The sequence below is a fragment of the Psammomys obesus genome, unplaced genomic scaffold (genome assembly GCF_907164565.1).
Source record: "Psammomys obesus unplaced genomic scaffold, mPsaObe1.curated_primary_1811, whole genome shotgun sequence".
Lineage (NCBI taxonomy): Eukaryota > Metazoa > Chordata > Mammalia > Rodentia > Muridae > Psammomys > Psammomys obesus.
In genome coordinates, this window is record NW_026592481.1 from 4,537,868 (window position 1) to 4,545,170 (window position 7,303).

At 37.2% G+C, this 7,303-nt stretch overlaps 1 pseudogene; it reads right to left on the bottom strand.

The window, feature by feature from the left end:
* Positions 1 to 4,483: 4,483 nt before the first annotated feature.
* On the bottom strand, positions 4,484 to 6,161 carry LOC129681455 (60 kDa heat shock protein, mitochondrial-like; annotated as a pseudogene).
* Positions 6,162 to 7,303: the final 1,142 nt, after the last annotated feature.

Sequence of the window (7,303 nt, forward strand, 5' to 3'; positions counted from 1 at the left end):
TGATAATGTCCTAAAAAGTCTGTTTTAATATTATGTGAAGTGTGATTTCTTTGTATTCATTACTGTTAGTATACATTGTATTACTTTAATTCAAGAGTTTGTGATTTTCATGGATTCTGGTCAAACTGTTAGATTTTAAAACATTTTCTCTCTGGAATTATCTTTGTTTATAACCTGAAGAACTCCAATTGGATGTGTACCAGGCTTTATCTTCCATGTTCCTTGACTCTTTCATATTTTGCATCAGTTTGTTATTCTGTATATTTTCTTCAAATATTTATTTCATTTCACTTCCTCTTTATATCTAACCCGGTTAGGTTCCATAAGACTCTGAAAGGATTACCCTGTACTCAAGTAGCATGCAAGCAACAAAAGGCGTTTATTCTGCAGAAGACCCTCATGCATGGAGGCACCATCCATGCAGAATCGGGACCCTAGGCAAAGGCATACAGGTCTTTTTACAGGAAACTAGGGGAATTTCAGGGACAGTTAGGTCAACTTTATTGAGATTGGCCCAGGTCAAAAGCAAGCGTGCATTTATGATTGGCTAAGGCAAACTAGGGCTTGACTAGAGACTGGGAGCTCTCTAAACTGGTTCAAAAGGCTCAAACTGGTGAGTACCAGAGAAATTACATGGGTCATCTCCTGACTGGCTTGTGTACAGGTGGTCAGTGGGCTGCATTCCTGTGCCAAGAATGTTCTGCCAAAACATAAGATAAGGCTGCCCAGCACAGATGCCCCACCCTGAGGCAAGATACCTTCCCACTTTTGTGGTTATTCCCAGGCTATTCATTTTTTAGGAGATTTTATGGTCTTGTTCCTGGAATTGGTGACCTATGGACTAATTCCTGAGACTGATGACTTTTGGGATTGGGGTCAGGCCTGATCCTCTCAACCTTATGTTTAAAGCATATAATTTATTTTTTTTTGTAAAATACAGTACATATAAATGAAAGTATGCGTGTAACATTCAACAAATTAAATAACCATACATCAAACTTTTTTGTACTTTTTTTTTTACATATATATGCTGAGAGAGTTTTCAATTTCAGGTTTTTTCCCTTGTAAATCATCAGTTTTGCTGTTTGTCAAATATGCCCAGATATTTTTTTTTCAGTTACCTACTGCTCCTTGCTCTTTGCCATTCCATTTTTAACTTTTGATAGGTTTATTGCCATTAAATAGTCTTTGTTAATTTTACTGTCTTGCTGATGCACGTTTTCTTGCTTCCATAAGTGTTTAGAAATGTTCAAGGCGAGTTCCTGTTTTTGAAAGGCTTAGGTCAATCCTTTATTTATTTGTTTGTTTGTTTGTTTTCTCAAGATACTGCCTCACTATGTGGCCAAGGCTGGCCTCAAACTTGGGAGTCTCTGCCTCAGTACAAACGTATACCACCATTCCCAATTCAGCTTTTGACCAAATGTACAACATACTAATCTGGGCTACTTGTACTTAATTTCTCTACATTCAGGACCAAAATAAACATGAACATCAGTTTCTAAGTACTAAGAGGTCTGTAACGCCAGAGTAACAAGGGATACATACATATATATGTATATATATATCTTATTATTACTACTTGTATTTTTTTTTTCATGCAGAATCTCTTCCTAAAGGTCTGGATCAATACAGGAGTTTGAGGGCCAGCATCCTTACTTATCCATACGTCCCAATTTTGCTATCATCTTTCGATTCCTATCCATCCTTTCCTGACAAAGTAGTAGAACTCATGCCAAGACCACTTTTGGTAGTTTCCTGCCTGTGTCCCTAGTGTGAGCATCCTTGTTATTTCTATCATCATCATCATCATCATCATCATCATTGTGTATTTATCATTTTCCTTCCCCTCATTCGGGACTCGATATTGAATTGAAAAGTATGTTATAATTTATCCAGAATCAGGGTGCTATACCAACAGGACTTCTGGTACCCTAGAAAACAGATTTCCCATGTCAAAAACAACTTTACTGAATTAAAGTAATATAATAAATGCTCATTAAGAAAGCACTTCTCATGTATGAACTCAGCAAATAAAAACATAAGTTTGATAAGGGACTACTGATGAGAATCGGGGAAAATAAGTACTTCCATATGTTTCCAGTGAGAGTATGCACTAGTATCATTTTTATGGAGGACAATCTAGCCATATTTGTCATAACTACAAATACATGTACCTTTTGACCTAGCACTTCTACTTTTGGGAATTTATTTTATAAACACCAGCACATGTGAATACTATTACAGCATTACTTGTAATAGCCAAATATTTGAAATAATGTCTATGCCTTTTAAGAGGAAACTATTTAAATAACTTACAATACATCCATACAATAGAATATTATGCATAACTTTTGCAAATGAGAAAGTTTTAGTATACTGGTCTGATGCAATATCTAAGACATATATTCAATGAAAAACATAAGGTACAGAAATGTGTGCATATTATTCTCTGCTTTTTATAAAGGTATATTTTTTCATACATTTGTGTGCATAGTTCTAACATAGTTTTGGAATGGTACATAAAACATCTGTCATTGTTGGCTGCCACTAAGTTAAAGATATGAGTGCTTGGAGAAGAAATGTGAGGGACACTCATCACAACAGTCTTTTCTGTAAGTTTTGAATTTTAATCCAAACCAAGTGAATATTTATTTTTAAAAGAGTTTGTCAGCATTCAACCAAGGACCATCTATGGATATAACCTAGAACTTCTGCTCGGATGTGGCCTGTGGTAGCTCAGTAACCAAGTAGTTTTCCAAAGTAAGGGGAACAAGGACTATTTCTAACAGGATCTCAAGGGCAGGTTCTTTGACCTCCCCACCCCCCCCCCAGGGAAGGAGCAGTCCTGTTAGGCCACAGAGGAGGACTTTGCAGCCAACCTTGATGATACCTGATAAAACAGGGTCAAATGAAAGGGGAGGAGGTCCTCCCCTATCAGTGGACGTGGAAAGGGGCAGAGAAGAGACCAGGGAGGGAAGGAGGGGTTGGGGAGGGAATGAGGAAGCAGGATACAGCTGGCACATAGAGTTAACAAAATGTAACTAAAAATAAAAATAAAAAAAAATAAATAAAAATTAAAAAAGTTGCAAACCTTAAAAAAAAAAAAAAAAGGGTTTGTCAGCTTCCTTACAATGAGATACTGAAGAGGGCAGGCCAATGACAAACTTTGCTTTCTTTTCTGTTTTGCCTGAGGCTGTTTTCACTTTAAAGGCTGGAGAGAAATCTGGAAGCCAGGTTGTTTTAAGGAATTGGAAAAGCCAAAGATGATTTATCAGCCATGTGATCTGCCCCTTGACCTTATCAGGTAACTAATAATGAATCTTGATCTGATTTTTGTTTTATTGTTTTTCACCCAGAAATTTGGAATGTCACAGATGCATTCAGTGCACAGAAAAAAATCCCAAACTTAAAAAAAAAAATCAGTCTTCAAAAGTATCAGTTCTTTGTCTTTCTTTTGGCTGGGCTCATGTTTTATGTTTGGTGGTACTGAACAATAGTTTTCACTGAAAACACACCCCCAGGTAATAATATCAGACATCTTTTGAATGAAATACCCTGTTCCCCAAATCTGAGAAAGAATGAAAAAGAACTAATTAGATTTTAAGTGTTTATAGTCACATAGTACACATAATTTAAGAACACAAATATTAAAACAGGAGAATTCACAGTATAAATTAGAAAGCTCAAAATTCAAGCAGAAAGTATATTTCAAAAGTTAAAAACAACTCCTACCACTAAATTGAATAATTTTGTTTCTAAAACATGGGAAAACTACAGAGGATACAATAAAAATTTAATCCTTTGCCTTTTTTCATTTCATTTTTAATATGAAATCGTTCATACAAGAGGCAGACATCCGTGAGAGGCGAGCCTGAGCCTCTTCTTTGAGTTCCAGGCCATCCAGGGCTACAGTAAATCTCTGTCTCAGGAAGAGAATGAAAGAAGAGGAGAAAATATTTCAGACAGACAAAAATATACAGAAAAACTTTTTAAAAGAACTTTCATAACCCCCCCCCCACACACACACACAAAACCCTTAAACTTTTACTATAATTATATTCCAGGCATTTTTAAACTTTAAACAAAGTTTTATTACACAAAGGTTGTTGCATAATTGAATACTTCTCTCTTTTGTACACAATTATTCTGACTCTCCATGGAAAGGCTGCTTCTGAGCTTCTCATGTGGTGACACAGCACAACAGTCCTGACTGTAACAGAACAGTACAAATGCCTCAGTGATTTAAGTTGAAAGCAGGACACTGGTATGTGGTTCTCGCACCCAGTATCAGGAATGTACACATGTATTTATTAAAAAATACAAAATAAATAATCTTAGGTTTGGACAATGGCAGCAGTAATCCATTATATATCAGCCAGCCTTCTCTTCAGTCATTTTCTTCAGGTGACTTCTCTAAAGTTATTGGTGAGAAAACTGCCTTGAGCTTCCTGTCATAGTTCATTGATAAGGGCTATTCTAGGAATTAGAACATGCCATCTCCCATAACCCCTCCCATTCCACCCATTACTCCCATTCCAGGGTCTTTCTTTTCTTTAGGAATTTCTGTCCCTACAGCTTCTGGTGTACTTAGCAAGGAGGTCACCCCAGCAAGCAGCATCCAGTAAAGAATCCTTTGTTGGATCAATTTCTACCATGCTCACAAAATCTATAAGCATAGTATCATAACCAACCTCTGAGGAACTTTACAATATCTTCTCAACTATCAAAGATATTTCAATGCCAGCATTCCTAGCAATAGTTATTTCAGGAATTTTCAGTGTGTTTTGATAATATCTGTATCTATTCTCTGGTCTTCATTAGCAGGCTTTAATGAGTCCAAGACTGGGATGCACTGAAGCAGAGCGCAGCCCCCTCCTAGAACAATGTCTTCTTCAACAGCATTGAGAGGCTTAGTGACTCTGTGTTTCTTCTCATTCACTTCAGCAACACTTGTACCTCCAACGTTCAGCATAGATACTCCATTTGAAACTTTAGAAAGGCACTCGTTTAGCTCTTCCTTTTCATATCCGCTAGTTGTAATGTCTAGCTGTTCAGTTGAATATATTTTTCAATTTGAGCTTTGTCATCTTTTTCTTTCAAAATCATGACATCATCTTTGGTGACAAGGACCTTTCCAACTTTTCTAAGTCATGAGTTTGAACATCTTCCAGATTTAGATTCAATCCCTCTTCTCCAATTACTGCACCACCAGTAGCAACAGCCATATCTTTAAGCTGGTTCTTCCTATTGTCCTCAAACAATAGAGCTCTGACTGATACAACCTGAAGACCAGCCTGTTCAAAATCAGTGTGCTTAGAGCTTCTCCATCTACATCTTCAGCGATTATGGCCAAGGTCTTCTGAAGAGCACTGGCAATTTCAAGAGCAGGTACAATGGACTGGACACTAGAAAACTTCTTTTCATGCAACAGAACGTAAGGATCTTGGAATTCACATTTTTGACCTTTTGATGTGTTAATAAAATACGAGGAAATGAATGTATCTTCTGACAAACTTCATGCCTTCAATAACTTTTAAATCATCATTCAGGGTTTTTTCACCCTTCACTGTGATGACACCCTTTCTTCAAACCCTTTTCATTGCATCAGAAATAATGCATCCAATGTATTTGTCTCCAGTTGCAGAAATTGTAGCAATGTGAGCAATTTCTTCAGGGGTTGTCACAGATTTAGATCATTTTTTTAAGCTCAGCAATTACAGAATCAACAGCCAACATCACACTTCTCCAGATTTCCACTAGAATAACTCCTTTGGTGATCTTCTCAAAGCCCTCCTTGGCAATAGAACATGTCAGAACAGTAGCAGTGGTAGTGCCATCCTGGCCTCTTCATTTTTGTAATTGACAACATCTTGAACAAGTTTAGTTCTCATATTTTTGTATATATCTTTTAAGTTAATCGACTTTCCAACAGTGACCCCATCTTTTGTTACTTTGGGACTTCCCCAACTCTATTCAGTAGTCACTGTTCTTCCCTTTGGCCCCATTGTTAACAGCCACAGTGTCGGCTAAAAGGTCTTGAAGCATTAAGGCTTGAGCATCTGAACCAAATTTTACATATTTTGCATAGGCACAAGTTAGATGAGGAGCCAGTGCTGGGACACTGATCTCATCTGGAGAAGGACTGTGGGTAGTTGAAGCATTTCTGCAGGGGAAGGAGGTGGGGGAGGTGGCCATCAAGCAAGGCAGGCCATCAGCGGCTAGTGAGGGCTATTCTACATAATTTAAAAACAAAATAGTCTTAATACAGGTCAAATCTCCTGTGTCCTCTCAGATCATCTCATCTGCTTCACATGTTCTTGAGAGTTAACTGCCTTAATAATATTGGGTTTATCATTCCTATGGCTGCCTCATTTCACAGAAGGCATAAGAAACCATAAATGATATACAATGTTACTTTGCATGCTTAAACATTATATATGTGATGTTCTGGACCCATCATTCAACACTTTTACATTTTACTTTAAATGACATATAGTTGTTGCGGTTCTTTCTTTCTTTCTTCCTTTCTTTCTTTCTTTCTTTCTTTCTTTCTTTCTTTCTTTCTTTCTTTCTTTCTCTTTCGTTTTGCCCAATTACCAAAAATACCACAATAATTTTTTTTCTTTGACTGCACATGTGAGACTTGTTATAGGTCATAAGATGTCTTAGTTGTTTACATTTCTATTATAGAGGAAAGAATTTACTTTTGGCTTACAGTTGCTGAGGGTATCTAATGGTCAGGATAGCAGGCATCAGACATGATGGCTGGATCAGGAAGCTGAGAGCTATGGACTCACTTTGAAACCACAAATAGGAAGGTGGGACAGCAAACTTGAAATGACACAAGTCTTTAAACTCTCAAAACCTGACCCCAGTGACATACTTTCTCCAGCAAGTCAACACTTAGGGCCCAAATAGAGCCTCCAACTGATAACTATGCATTCAAATACCAGAGGGTATAGAAGACCATCATTCAAAACAATATTTAAGCTATATGTCTCTTCTCTTTCATGTTTTAATTAAATGATTTTCAGATGTATCCCTACCACTTTATCCTCTTTCACATACTCTAGAAGTTTTGTACATATACTTTACAGCTGGAATTCTGTTTGAATCCAGATACCAGTAAGGTAAACTAGACTGGAAAAAGCTGTGAGCTTTTCACCCTAACTGTTTCAGTGTAATCCAGGCAACTGACTAGCTACAATTGCCAATACCTGTGTCTGAGATCATTCTCTGGTTCTCAAGCATAAATTTACGACAGAGATAGCGAAAGCAATTGGGACAATCCTTTGAGAAGTAC